Here is a 16,363-nt window from a genome sequence, read left to right as displayed (position 1 = left end):
TCGATGCAGTCTTTAGATAGCGAGTGCGCTATATTGAAGGAAAGTGTGTCGTAGCAAGGTTGCAGCACCAACTCTGGACACCGGTGTTTCGGAATAGTTGTTCCTCGTCAGCAGAGTGTAGGTATTCGGGGTTAGCTGTGCAGGCTGCCAAATGTTCTCAGGTATGTACCTCTCACGGCGCGGGTGCGGGATCCGAGCTCGTCAGCCCAAGCTCGAGGGAGCCTATCAAAGTACAAAATGGGTCGCACTCCGACTCCACCCACCAGCAGGTGTGCCCCAGGAGCATCATGGTCGATGCAGTCTTTAGATAGCGAGTGCGCTATATTGAAGGAAAGTGTGTCGTAGCAAGGTTGCAACACCAACTCTGGACACCGGTGTTTCGGAATAGTTGTTCCTCGTCAGCAGAGTGTAGGTATTCGGGGTTAGCTGTGCAGGCTGCCAAATGTTCTCAGGTATGTACCTCTCACGGCGCGGGTGCGGGATCCGAGCTCGTCAGCCCAAGCTCGAGGGAGCCTATCAAAGTACAAAATGGGTCGCACTCCGACTCCACCCACCAGCAGGTGTGCCCCAGGAGCATCATGGTCGATGCAGTCTTTAGATAGCGAGTGCGCTATATTGAAGGAAAGTGTGTCGTAGCAAGGTTGCAGCACCAACTCTGGACACCGGTGTTTCGGAATAGTTGTTCCTCGTCAGCAGAGTGTAGGTATTCGGGGTTAGCTGTGCAGGCTGCCAAATGTTCTCAGGTATGTACCTCTCACGGCGCGGGTGCGGGATCCGAGCTCGTCAGCCCAAGCTCGAGGGAGCCTATCAAAGTACAAAATGGGTCGCACTCCGACTCCATCCACCAGCAGGTGTGCCCCAGGAGCATCATGGTCGATGCAGTCTTTAGATAGCGAGTGCGCTATATTGAAGGAAAGTGTGTCGTAGCAAGGTTGCAGCACCAACTCTGGACACCGGTGTTTCGGAATAGTTGTTCCTCGTCAGCAGAGTGTAGGTATTCGGGGTTAGCTGTGCAGGCTGCCAAATGTTCTCAGGTATGTACCTCTCACGGCGCGGGTGCGGGATCCGAGCTCGTCAGCCCAAGCTCGAGGGAGCCTATCAAAGTACAAAATGGGTCGCACTCCGACTCCACCCACCAGCAGGTGTGCCCCAGGAGCATCATGGTCGATGCAGTCTTTAGATAGCTGCTGACGAGGAACAACTATTCCGAAACACCGGTGTCCAGAGTTGGTGCTGCAACCTTGCTATGACACACTTTCCTTCGATATAGCGCACTCGCTATCTAAAGACTGCATCGACCATGATGCTCCTGGGGCACACCTGCTGGTGGGTGGAGTCGGAGTGCGACCCATTTTGTACATTGATAGGCTCCCTCGAGCTTGGGCTGACGAGCTCGGATCCCGCACCCGCGCCGTGAGAGGTACATACCTGAGAACATTTGGCAGCCTGCACAGCTAACCCCGAATACCTACACTCTGCTGATGAGGAACAACTATTCCGAAACACCGGTGTCCAGAGTTGGTGCTGCAACCTTGCTATGACACACTTTCCTTCGATATAGCGCACTCGCTATCTAAAGACTGCATCGACCATGATGCTCCTGGGGCACACCTGCTGGTGGGTGGAGTCGGAGTGCGACCCATTTTGTACATTGATAGGCTCCCTCGAGCTTGGGCTGACGAGCTCGGATCCCGCACCCGCGCCGTGAGAGGTACATACCTGAGAACATTTGGCAGCCTGCATAGCTAACCCCGAATACCTACACTCTGCTGACGAGGAACAACTATTCCGAAACACCGGTGTCCAGAGTTGGTGCTGCAACCTTGCTATGACACACTTTCCTTCGATATAGCGCACTCGCTATCTAAAGACTGCATCGACCATGATGCTCCTGGGGCACACCTGCTGGTGGGTGGAGTCGGAGTGCGACCCATTTTGTACATTGATAGGCTCCCTCGAGCTTGGGCTGACGAGCTCGGATCCCGCACCCGCGCCGTGAGAGGTACATACCTGAGAACATTTGGCAGCCTGCACAGCTAACCCCGAATACCTACACTCTGCTGACGAGGAACAACTATTCCGAAACACCGGTGTCCAGAGTTGGTGCTGCAACCTTGCTATGACACACTTTCCTTCGATATAGCGCACTCGCTATCTAAAGACTGCATCGACCATGATGCTCCTGGAGCACACCTGCTGGTGGGTGGAGTCGGAGTGCGACCCATTTTGTACATTGATAGGCTCCCTCGAGCTTGGGCTGACGAGCTCGGATCCCGCACCCGCGCCGTGAGAGGTACATACCTGAGAACATTTGGCAGCCTGCACAGCTAACCCCGAATACCTACACTCTGCTGACGAGGAACAACTATTCCGAAACACCGGTGTCCAGAGTTGGTGCTGCAACCTTGCTATGACACACTTTCCTTCGATATAGCGCACTCGCTATCTAAAGACTGCATCGACCATGATGCTCCTGGGGCACACCTGCTGGTGGGTGGAGTCGGAGTGTGACCCATTTTGTACATTGATAGGCTCCCTCGAGCTTGGGCTGACGAGCTCGGATCCCGCACCCGCGCCGTGAGAGGTACATACCTGAGAACATTTGGCAGCCTGCACAGCTAACCCCGAATACCTACACTCTGCTGACGAGGAACAACTATTCCGAAACACCGGTGTCCAGAGTTGGTGCTGCAACCTTGCTATGACACACTTTCCTTCGATATAGCGCACTCGCTATCTAAAGACTGCATCGACCATGATGCTCCTGGGGCACACCTGCTGGTGGGTGGAGTCGGAGTGCGACCCATTTTGTACATTGATAGGCTCCCTCGAGCTTGGGCTGACGAGCTCGGATCCCGCACCCGCGCCGTGAGAGGTACATACCTGAGAAAATTTGGCAGCCTGCACAGCTAACCCCGAATACCTACACTCTGCTGACGAGGAACAACTATTCCGAAACACCGGTGTCCAGAGTTGGTGCTGCAACCTTGCTATGACACACTTTCCTTCGATATAGCGCACTCGCTATCTAAAGACTGCATCGACCATGATGCTCCTGGGGCACACCTGCTGGTGGGTGGAGTCGGAGTGCGACCCATTTTGTACATTGATAGGCTCCCTCGAGCTTGGGCTGACGAGCTCGGATCCCGCACCCGCGCCGTGAGAGGTACATACCTGAGAACATTTGGCAGCCTGCACAGCTAACCCCGAATACCTACACTCTGCTGACGAGGAACAACTATTCCGAAACACCGGTGTCCAGAGTTGGTGCTGCAACCTTGCTATGACACACTTTCCTTCGATATAGCGCACTCGCTATCTAAAGACTGCATCGACCATGATGCTCCTGGGGCACACCTGCTGGTGGGTGGAGTCGGAGTGCGACCCATTTTGTACATTGATAGGCTCCCTCGAGCTTGGGCTGACGAGCTCGGATCCCGCACCCGCGCCGTGAGAGGTACATACCTGAGAACATTTGGCAGCCTGCACAGCTAACCCCGAATACCTACACTCTGCTGACGAGGAACAACTATTCCGAAACACCGGTGTCCAGAGTTGGTGCTGCAACCTTGCTATGACACACTTTCCTTCGATATAGCGCACTCGCTATCTAAAGACTGCATCGACCATGATGCTCCTGGGGCACACCTGCTGGTGGGTGGAGTCGGAGTGCGACCCATTTTGTACATTGATAGGCTCCCTCGAGCTTGGGCTGACGAGCTCGGATCCCGCACCCGCGCCGTGAGAGGTACATACCTGAGAACATTTGGCAGCCTGCACAGCTAACCCCGAATACCTACACTCTGCTGACGAGGAACAACTATTCCGAAACACCGGTGTCCAGAGTTGGTGCTGCAACCTTGCTATGACACACTTTCCTTCGATATAGCGCACTCGCTATCTAAAGACTGCATCGACCATGATGCTCCTGGGGCACACCTGCTGGTGGGTGGAGTCGGAGTGCGACCCATTTTGTACATTGATAGGCTCCCTCGAGCTTGGGCTGACGAGCTCGGATCCCGCACCCGCGCCGTGAGAGGTACATACCTGAGAACATTTGGCAGCCTGCACAGCTAACCCCGAATACCTACACTCTGCTGACGAGGAACAACTATTCCGAAACACCGGTGTCCAGAGTTGGTGCTGCAACCTTGCTATGACACACTTTCCTTCGATATAGCGCACTCGCTATCTAAAGACTGCATCGACCATGATGCTCCTGGGGCACACCTGCTGGTGGGTGGAGTCGGAGTGCGACCCATTTTGTACATTGATAGGCTCCCTCGAGCTTGGGCTGACGAGCTCGGATCCCGCACCCGCGCCGTGAGAGATACATACCTGAGAACATTTGGCAGCCTGCACAGCTAACCCCGAATACCTACACTCTGCTGACGAGGAACAACTATTCCGAAACACCGGTGTCCAGAGTTGGTGCTGCAACCTTGCTATGACACACTTTCCTTCGATATAGCGCACTCGCTATCTAAAGACTGCATCGACCATGATGCTCCTGGGGCACACCTGCTGGTGGGTGGAGTCGGAGTGCGACCCATTTTGTACATTGATAGGCTCCCTCGAGCTTGGGCTGACGAGCTCGGATCCCGCACCCGCGCCGTGAGAGGTACATACCTGAGAACATTTGGCAGCCTGCACAGCTAACCCCGAATACCTACACTCTGCTGACGAGGAACAACTATTCCGAAACACCGGTGTCCAGAGTTGGTGCTGCAACCTTGCTATGACACACTTTCCTTCGATATAGCGCACTCGCTATCTAAAGACTGCATCGACCATGATGCTCCTGGGGCACACCTGCTGGTGGGTGGAGTCGGAGTGCGACCCATTTTGTACATTGATAGGCTCCCTCGAGCTTGGGCTGACGAGCTCGGATCCCGCACCCGCGCCGTGAGAGGTACATACCTGAGAACATTTGGCAGCCTGCACAGCTAACCCCGAATACCTACACTCTGCTGACGAGGAACAACTATTCCGAAACACCGGTGTCCAGAGTTGGTGCTGCAACCTTGCTATGACACACTTTCCTTCGATATAGCGCACTCGCTATCTAAAGACTGCATCGACCATGATGCTCCTGGGGCACACCTGCTGGTGGGTGGAGTCGGAGTGCGACCCATTTTGTACATTGATAGGCTCCCTCGAGCTTGGGCTGACGAGCTCGGATCCCGCACCCGCGCCGTGAGAGGTACATACCTGAGAACATTTGGCAGCCTGCACAGCTAACCCCGAATACCTACACTCTGCTGACGAGGAACAACTATTCCGAAACACCAGTGTCCAGAGTTGGTGCTGCAACCTTGCTATGACACACTTTCCTTCGATATAGCGCACTCGCTATCTAAAGACTGCATCGACCATGATGCTCCTGGGGCACACCTGCTGGTGGGTGGAGTCGGAGTGCGACCCATTTTGTACATTGATAGGCTCCCTCGAGCTTGGGCTGACGAGCTCGGATCCCGCACCCGCGCCGTGAGAGGTACATACCTGAGAACATTTGGCAGCCTGCACAGCTAACCCCGAATACCTACACTCTGCTGACGAGGAACAACTATTCCGAAACACCGGTGTCCAGAGTTGGTGCTGCAACCTTGCTATGACACACTTTCCTTCGATATAGCGCACTCGCTATCTAAAGACTGCATCGACCATGATGCTCCTGGGGCACACCTGCTGGTGGGTGGAGTCGGAGTGCGACCCATTTTGTACATTGATAGGCTCCCTCGAGCTTGGGATGACGAGCTCGGATCCCGCACCCGCGCCGTGAGAGGTACATACCTGAGAACATTTGGCAGCCTGCACAGCTAACCCCGAATACCTACACTCTGCTGACGAGGAACAACTATTCCGAAACACCGGTGTCCAGAGTTGGTGCTGCAACCTTGCTATGACACACTTTCCTTCGATATAGCGCACTCTCTATCTAAAGACTGCATCGACCATGATGCTCCTGGGGCACACCTGCTGGTGGGTGGAGTCGGAGTGCGACCCATTTTGTACATTGATAGGCTCCCTCGAGCTTGGGCTGACGAGCTCGGATCCCGCACCCGCGCCGTGAGAGGTACATACCTGAGAACATTTGGCAGCCTGCACAGCTAACCCCGAATACCTACACTCTGCTGACGAGGAACAACTATTCCGAAACACCGGTGTCCAGAGTTGGTGCTGCAACCTTGCTATGACACACTTTCCTTCGATATAGCGCACTCGCTATCTAAAGACTGCATCGACCATGATGCTCCTGGGGCACACCTGCTGGTGGGTGGAGTCGGAGTGCGACCCATTTTGTACATTGATAGGCTCCCTCGAGCTTGGGCTGACGAGCTCGGATCCCGCACCCGCGCCGTGAGAGGTACATACCTGAGAACATTTGGCAGCCTGCACAGCTAACCCCGAATACCTACACTCTGCTGACGAGGAACAACTATTCCGAAACACCGGTGTCCAGAGTTGGTGCTGCAACCTTGCTATGACACACTTTCCTTCGATATAGCGCACTCGCTATCTAAAGACTGCATCGACCATGATGCTCCTGGGGCACACCTGCTGGTGGGTGGAGTCGGAGTGCGACCCATTTTGTACATTGATAGGCTCCCTCGAGCTTGGGCTGACGAGCTCGGATCCCGCACCCGCGCCGTGAGAGGTACATACCTGAGAACATTTGGCAGCCTGCACAGCTAACCCCGAATACCTACACTCTGCTGACGAGGAACAACTATTCCGAAACACCGGTGTCCAGAGTTGGTGCTGCAACCTTGCTATGACACACTTTCCTTCGATATAGCGCACTCGCTATCTAAAGACTGCATCGACCATGATGCTCCTGGGGCACACCTGCTGGTGGGTGGAGTCGGAGTGTGACCCATTTTGTACATTGATAGGCTCCCTCGAGCTTGGGCTGACGAGCTTGGATCCCGCACCCGCGCCGTGAGAGGTACATACCTGAGAACATTTGGCAGCCTGCACAGCTAACCCCGAATACCTACATTCTGCTGACGAGGAACAACTATTCCGAAACACCGGTGTCCAGAGTTGGTGCTGCAACCTTGCTATGACACACTTTCCTTCGATATAGCGCACTCGCTATCTAAAGACTGCATCGACCATGATGCTCCTGGGGCACACCTGCTGGTGGGTGGAGTCGGAGTGCGACCCATTTTGTACATTGATAGGCTCCCTCGAGCTTGGGCTGACGAGCTCGGATCCCGCACCCGCGCCGTGAGAGGTACATACCTGAGAACATTTGGCAGCCTGCACAGCTAACCCCGAATACCTACACTCTGCTGACGAGGAACAACTATTCCGAAACACCGGTGTCCAGAGTTGGTGCTGCAACCTTGCTATGACACACTTTCCTTCGATATAGCGCACTCGCTATCTAAAGACTGCATCGACCATGATGCTCCTGGGGCACACCTGCTGGTGGGTGGAGTCGGAGTGCGACCCATTTTGTACATTGATAGGCTCCCTCGAGCTTGGGCTGACGAGCTCGGATCCCGCACCCGCGCCGTGAGAGGTACATACCTGAGAACATTTGGCAGCCTGCACAGCTAACCCCGAATACCTACACTCTGCTGACGAGGAACAACTATTCCGAAACACCGGTGTCCAGAGTTGGTGCTGCAACCTTGCTATGACACACTTTCCTTCGATATAGCGCACTCGCTATCTAAAGACTGCATCGACCATGATGCTCCTGGGGCACACCTGCTGGTGGGTGGAGTCGGAGTGCGACCCATTTTGTACACCATCTTAAACTGGTTCTGCTCTTTTTTGGAGGGGCGGTCTCAGCAAGTTTTTCTGTACCCTCATGTCTCCTCCTCTTGCTCCATGGTATGCGGAGTCCCACAGGGCTCGGCACTTAGCCCTACCCTGTTTAATGTCTATTTGGCATCGATTGTGGAACATTGTGGAGTGAGAATTATTTCTTATGCTGATGATACACAGCTTGTGTTTTCCTTTAAAGACACTGCCAAGGCAGCGTTTGACAGCTTCAGGCATTGTCTATCTGAGATCTCTCTTGGATGACGGAAAACGGCTTGAAATTAAATACTGATAAAACAGAGGTGATGTTTTGTAACCAACCTGCACCCCCACCGTCTGATCTCTGGTGGCCATCGCAGTGGAATCCCCTTCCTACCCCTGTCTCTTCAGTCAGGAATTTAGGCTTTACATTTGACTCAAAACTGTCGGCCATGGCTCAGATAGGTCAAGTTTCCAGAGCATGTGTCTGGAAACTCAAAACCTTGCGAAGATTTCTTCATCTGTTGGCGTACTATAGTCCATGCCCTTATTACATCTCAGCTGGACTATGCTAACAGCTTATATTTAGGCTTGCCAGCCTATCTCATCCATAGGCTGCAGACAGTCCAGAATGCCACAGCCAGGTTCATCAGAAATGTGCCCCTTCACCACCACATCTCCCCTCATCTGCGGAGCCTTCTGTGGCCTCCCTTGAATAGGGGAATTGATTTCAAGGCATTGTCTCTTCCTTTTAGAGCCACAAGAGATAGAGGTCCAGGATATCTGAAACAAAGACTTCAATAATACAATCAGTCCAGGACCCTGCGTTCCAACTCTCAGATGCTTCTCCATATCCCTCGCTTCTCTAAAGCCAGGATGGGCGGGCGAGCCTTTGCAGTGAGAACGGCTGCTCTCTGGAATGCTATGCCTTACCATCTGTGGAAAGCAGATTCAGAACTTACTTTTAGGAAGGCGTTGAAAACATGGTTGTTTGAATTGCCTTATCGTGTTCCTTCTCCTCCCTTTCTGACCTCGTAGCGCCGGGACACTGCTGGTGGTGGTTGCCAAGCGCTTTATAAATGCTTTGGTATGGTATGGTATCATTAGTGCCATAGAGAGGTGCATTACCCTGAGGTGAACCGAGGGCAATGGGTGGGGTAGACCTCAAGATGGTGAGGCAGGGGATCCATTAATGTATGTATTAGTCTCTCATTCAATTGATGTAACAAAATGTCTGGCTGTCTGTTCAGAGATGCATGGACTGTTTTGTGCCTTCATGATAAACTGCTTGGGTCTCTTGAAAGTGCTGCTGTTATGGGGTTTAATCTTTGTTTTTTCTCTGCAACAAGCTGTATATTCCCTAAAAACTCAAGAAATACATTTAAAAAAACAACACTGTGTTTGAGTGAAAGGAAAGGGGTATGCATTACACTAACCTTCTGATGTTGCAGGAACTACAGGTGTATCTATGTTGCTGAATCCAGACACATTTTCTGTCTCCAGCGTAGAACAATCAACTCCTCAAGAGGGGTAGTTAGTGGCTAAATTGGTCGACCGTCTCCTGCTGCACATGCCTCACTTAGGTGAGTGTGATGTTTTGCCCAACAGGTCATCATTATGAGCTACACATTCTTCTTTCAAATTTTTTTTTCTTGTTCAGAAATGTTTAATGTTCTTTTTCACCCTTCAAGATCTTTCTCCTTTTTGTAAGAGGTTTGTTGGAAGATATTACGCTAAAAGAAATTGAAGAAGAAGTGCAATCTTTGGCCAATAGAAAATCATGCGGAGAAGATGGACTGCCTGCTGAATTATATGAAAAAAATTGACTTCAGTATTAAACCCTTGCTAAGCGGGGCTCCCGTGAACTGGGGAGAGCCCAGCGGTGCAGGCGAGGCACATTGCCGGTGCTGTTCCCCGTCCCAGCAGCGAGAGGAGACGGAGCCTCCAAGTCAGCCCCGGTGAGTGGGGCTTCACAATTGCACACTGTTGGTGTAGATCGAGGCACATTGTCGGTGCTAATTGCCACACAGTGGGCAGCTGCAACGTTTGGGGGAAGTTTGTTTTACAGAGTCCCGGAGTGGGGCTCAGGTGGCACAGTGGTGCCAGTGCTTGTTTATTTTCCACAGCTGCACCGCACCAACTTGGGCAGCTGCAACATTGGGCACATTTATTTTGAGGAGCCCAGTGGGGGGCCCAGGGCACAGGATGCCAGTGCCATTATTTCTCTGGGGGCATTTTGGAGACAGGGGTGAGTTGCACCCCGTGGCCCAGGGCAATTGTGCACTTTGTTTCCTGCATTGGCAGCCAAGCCCTGACATGCTGTACACAATGGCATTGGGCCCCAGGGAGAGGCCAGTTGGTCTGGCGTCATGGGGGGTACCAGTGTTGGTAGGGCGCAAGGCCCTGATGTTATGCCTACTGGAATTGTTAGAGTGTTTATGCTAGGATATTATTGCATAATGTGTTTATGCTTATGAGGTTGGCGCATAATGTGTTTTACGCCTAATGTGATGCTGAGTGCATAATGTGATTTATGTTGCAAGAGATAATGCTGAGTACAGTCTTGCCAGTAATTACTGGTTGTGTTCTACATTTACTACTTGTGCTTTGTGATGGTCCTGACAAGGGGCCAATTGCCCCTGTTGTGTATATAATCCCCTGTAAATATTGCCTATTGCCGGTTGGCACAGTGCATATGGTGTGATTACTATTCTAAAGTGTTTGAATAATACAAAGGCTATTTTTAAATATAACCTTGTGTTGAGTTTCTTTTGTGGTGTGCCTAGTGTGTTGCTGCTATGTGTGTATTGAGCAAACGCTTTACACATTGCCTCTGGGAGAAGCCTGACTGCTCGTGCCAAGCTACCAAGGGGGTGAGGAGGGGTTATCTTCAATGTGTAACTCCCTTGCCCTGACTAGAGTGGTGGTTTCTGCATGGCTTTGGCGCAAGCCTTAGCCAACCAGAAATCCCATTTCTAACAACCTTGATTCTGTGAAGCCAGCCAATTATATTTTCAAAGGGGGCGAGATACTGCCTTCTTTCCGCACGGCAGCTGTAGTCAGCGTTTTGAAGAAAAATAAAGACAAGGAAGATGTTAACTCATACAGACCTATGAGCCTTTTAAACAATTATTACAAATTATAACTAAATTATTAGCAAATGGAATGAGTAAATATATAGGGTCAATTATACATTCAGACCAGTGTGGATTTGTACTAGGGAGGCAGCTATTTTTTTACACCAATTTTCCAGTCAAAGTATTAGAATATTTTAGCCAAAATAAAATCCTAATTCAGGTCTTTCTGATAGATGCCGAAAAGGCTTTTGACCTGATTTGATGGGAAAGTCTTTGTTGCATCCTCGATGAATTCACATTCCCTGACGAGTTCATTATTATGATATCCGACTTTCATAAAGGGGCCTCCGTTCAATATTGGTTGCCCTCTGTCACCATTACTTTTTGCTCTTTTTATAGAGCTGTTAGCAATAGCTGTTCGTTCAAAAAATAATTTAACATCTCCGCTCCCAAGGATGACATAGCCTTGTTTCTTAAACATTATTTAGAAATTAAAAAATATATATATATTTGTGATTTTCTAGGAATATCAACTAATTGGAAGATATAAAAACAGAGATTCTGTTGTGTAATACTGCACTCAACACTTTAGTGATTGAACTTCATTCTGCAGTTAATGTTAGACCGAAGAGGTATCTTAGAGTTTACATCTCGGAAAATGTTAACAATCTATACATTCTAAATTTCGACCCTTTACTTAACAAAATAAAAGGGCTGTTTTTAAAATGGAATAATCTACCATTGTCAATAATGGTACGGGTTGTGCTGATCCATATGTCCATTCAGTACTTGTGCAGGTGTCTATTTTCTGCTATTCCTAATGCAATACAGATGACATTTTTGAAAGAAGCGCAAGGTATGTTTTCGGCTTCCTATGGGCAAATAAAATATCTAGAGCAGATCTAGATACATTTCACAGACCGGTAAATGAAGACGGCCTGGCCCTTCCGGATTTGAAATATTATTGTGCAAACTTTGCCCATACCACATATATATTAATTGAATTCTTAAACAATAATATGTATGATTTTTTTTAAAGATTTAATTTGTCAAGAATTTGATATTACAGATTTTATGCGTCTAACAAAAAAACCCAAAATGGTCAGATACAAGACTTTACAGTGGATTATTAAACACAGGCAGCAATTGTTTTGTCAGTACGATATTCCCTTAATTAATGGAGCGACTTCCCAATCAGATGTATCTATTGGAAAGGATCCTCTGGTTGATAAGATTGCTGCATCCAGGTGGCTGAGTTATTGTAAAGCAATGATGCAATAGTCCCTTATTAGAATCAGGCATTTGCACGGGACTTAAATCCCACACACATAACTGCAACTATAGAACTCATTGTGGATCTGATAGAATCTAACACCCGTAAGACAAGCAGTAGCTTGGGCCTTTTCCTTGCACAATCATGGTGCAGTTAAATTCCATGAAAAAGTGCAAGAAGAATGTCAGGCCAAAGCTAATCTCCAGATATCCTCTTCAGCTTGGCATAAGAATAATGAGTTTAACTTCTCTTTGTTAAAAGGAGCCAACTTGCGGCGCATGCAATTTTATACTAAGCGGCTTCTATATGGAACCCCCGCTTTCCTCCATAAAAAACTCACAGATTTCTGAAAATTGTTTTAGGTGTGACATAGAGGGAGGGGGCAATTGGACACATTATATTGGGCTTGCCATGGTTGTGCAAGTTTTGGGATGAGATCAATCAGTTTTGCACTCATACATTGAAATTGCAACAATAGTTAGATTTACGAAGTAACTGAACTGTTGAAAAATTAAGAACTTTATTGGACACTACAATGACAGCCCCTCAGCCACAGAAGCTGTATGAAATCTTCACACACCAATAGTCTAATGGTAACTCCAACAGTCCATTGAGTCTTGAGGGAAGAAAAGGGGGAACGGGAGAAGAAAAGATGAAAAGGAGAAAAAAGGAACAGATAAAGGGGTCTATTAGAATGGCGGACGGACCTGCGTCCTTCCGCCACCTCCGAGGTGGAAGGACCGTCCGCAGGGGCAGCGGCGGTCCCTCCGGTGGAATTAGGATGTGACCGCCACCCTGGCGGTCACATCCCATATCTTTAACCTTGCGGCGGGTGCTGCTTGAAGCAGCATCCGCCGCAAGGTTTAAAATGCATGTTTTACATTTACATGCACAAAGCGGCAGGCACCGCGCGGTGCCTGCCGCTTTGTGCATGTAAATGCTGGGGGGTACCATAGGTACCCCCCATGTGCACCCCCGACACCCTGGGGGCCCGCAACGGGCCCCCAAACACCAAAGACCACATGCTTTTTCACGGCGGAGGACGACGGAGGGACAACAGGTACAAGGCAGGCACTGACCAGAAAGACTGGTCATCCCCTTACTGCTTCCCTCCAGGAAGCCTTGGCTAATAACCCAAAGCGTATGTATGAGAAGGGAATCCCCCTCTCACATATAGAAAAACGCCTTAGTGAGAGTATCACATAGGCTGTACCACAACACTAAGTCTGTTTTATTTCACCACACCTTTTTAAAAAACGGTCCTGAGGAAAGCCAGAATACTCTAAGGCACTGGCTGAAACATGTCGACCATCTGAAGGACGCAGGGGGCAGTAACTCTCCACCCTCACGCGTCCTGTAGCCTTACTTTTAACCGCTGGTGTAGGCCCAGTTATTAAAATTTAATTTACCCTCGGGTACTGGGACCACCACCAAGCCGTTTTAAATCACAACTCACTGAACCTCACTCACTGCACTCTCAGCAATATACCAGCTCCGCTGTAATCAGGCGTCATAGCACACCCGGGACATGATGGGCCCGATGATGTAGCATGCCACCAACTAGGTTGGTGGGTGAGGGCTTCATGAATACACCAACAAGGTGCCCGTGACAGAACTAATTAGAGTACTGCAACACTTTGGTCAACTTAAGCTAGTCCTCTTTGATTAATCACATATAAACCCTCGGGGACTCGGACTAGCTATCTAGTCCTCTCTCTCCCTCTTGTTACACGCAAATCTACAAGTACCAACATTCATTTTCCATCCCACACAGAGGTTTTTAGGGGACCAATAATATCCAGGCAAAGTTTGTCCCATGGTTTTAAGGGAATGCTCACTGGAGACAGAGTTCAACCCTTGTGATTTTAGTTTTATCACTCATGGCACAGATTAGGCAATCTCCAACCATTCCTTCAACAACCTTGTCCACCCTATGGAACCAGTTGGAAGCTCTAACTTTAGGTTTCTTAAGATATCTCCCTAAGTGTCCCTCATGAGCAAGCTCAGCAATCCTGTCCCATAGTCCTTAGGAGGTATAAGTATATCCCCAGCACAAAACTCCTTGAGATCACCCTCTAAACGTCCCGGTTCAGTAGGCCATCCCTGTACAATTATTTCCTTCACCCTTTTGAAAGATGTATCTTTAACCATGCTTGTTTCCCACTCTTCCTTTGAGATTCCAGGAATCTCAACCAACAAGATAGAATCTACAACATTATCACCTTCTGCTCCTTCCCTATTGCAAGGTAATCTAGCTAAGCAATCAGCCACAATTTTTTTTGCGCCTGGTACATATTCTATCTTGAAGTTGTAACCCTCCAGGCCATTGAGCTTTCTGTCAATGTGGGGAGTGGTGTTTGTTTTACCTTTTGTCACAAATATATATACAAGGGGTTTGTGGTGGATATGAGAACAGTGAAAGGTAATCCCCATAGAAAGGATTTGAAATTGGCAATGGTCCAGTCACATGCCAGGGCTTTATGCTCCACTGTAGAGTAATTACATTCAGCACCCTTTAGTGCCCTGGAGGAAAACCCACAATTCTCTCCTTACCAACTACTATTGTAGTAAGAGGTGCCCCAATACCTTTACCACTCGCATCGGTGGTCAACACCATTTTGCGTTTTGTCTCAAAGTTACCCAATGATGGTACATCTATGATGGCTTTTTTAGTGGAATGCAAAAGATTTTTGGCATTCCAAATCCCATTCAAACTGCATTCCTTTCTTTAATAAATGTCTTAATGGAGCAGTGATATCAGAAAAATCTACAAACATAGTCATGTATTCAACCAACCCATATTTCAATTCTTTGTTTTTGGGAGGAAGTGACTCTCTTACAGCCTTTACCAAATCCAACTTAGTCTTTATGTTATATTTTGAGATTGTGTGCCCCAAATAGTTAACTCTGTTTCTTTGAGTGCCTGTTAAACTTCTCTTAGAGTATCATTGTGATGGTTTTTTGATGCCCCTTAAATCACGATATTATCCTGGAAGCAAGGTACATTTTTCATCCTTTTACGTATTTGTTGCATAACTCTTTGAAATACTGCAGCTTCCGATGCAAGGCCAAACAGCATTTTGCAGTACCTGAATGCACCAAAAGGTGTTATGAATGATGTAAGTGATTTGGAGTCCGGGTGAAGTTCTATTTGATGGTACGCAGAGGAAAGGTCAATAACACTAAAGTGTTCAGCTTCTCCTATCACACTAATCATTTCACTTACCCTGGGAAGTGGGAATCTGTCCACCTAAATATTTGCATTTAGATCCCTCAAGTCAACACATAAATGTAGACCTCTCGCCTCCCGATTTTTGGGTGACCACAATCGGAGCTAGCCATAGAGAACTCTCAATGGGTGCAATAATACCCTAAGAGGGTCCTGCATCAAAAGGGGTTTTGTTCCAACATTATGCATTACTGGTACAGCATTGTCTTTTGTTTTCATTTTATGCTGGATTTTTTTCTATTTCCTCACTTAACACTTCAGGAAACTCGTTGCACAATTACTTCCTTCTATTGCTAATATCGGTTCATAACTATTTAGAACAAGCTTGATTCCAAATTCTCTCTGATGTGCCCAACCTAACAAGCTGGCCTCTTTTATGTTAAATAAATCTTCCCTAGAGTTGTGCAATCTTTAAATGTTATGTGGATGTTTACCATTCCAACTAAAGGTTTAAGGTCCTTCTGGCTCAATGTCTGCCTTTTGAATATTATAAAACCTCCCTCTGAATTTCTCTTGAAAAACCTCATAATCAATCAAAGTATACAGAGAACATGAATCTGTGTAAACATTTAGTTTGTCACCATCCAAGGCTATATTGCATGTAGGGTACATATCCTCTTTCCCCGTAACATTAGCCATAACCTGAAATACAAATTTGTTACCACCTTATCTTCAATCATGCATAACGAACAGATAAAGGGTGTAATAAGAATTATACCTAACTACGAATTACAACAGTTAAATATTCAGACAGAAGTTTTAGGATATTCTCCTGATCTAAAAGCTGACCTGCTATTAAAAAAAGATTGTATATTGTGATTTAATTAGCTAGATTCTTAATCCTCCAAAAGTGGAGATCTGAGGAAACTCCAACTTTTCAGTACCTATGGTCTAAACTGAATAAGATTAAGGAGTTGGAAAAGAGATATGCATTAAGATCTGGGTCATATAGAACATTTAGAAAACTATGGGAAATATTCAGTTAGGTGTTCTACTTGTGTAAGTTCAGGGTAAGGGCAATTATGC

This window comes from Lissotriton helveticus, chromosome 3_1 (assembly GCF_964261635.1).
Source record: "Lissotriton helveticus chromosome 3_1, aLisHel1.1, whole genome shotgun sequence".
Classification (NCBI taxonomy): Eukaryota; Metazoa; Chordata; class Amphibia; order Caudata; family Salamandridae; genus Lissotriton; species Lissotriton helveticus.
Note: the sequence above shows the minus strand (reverse complement) of the source record.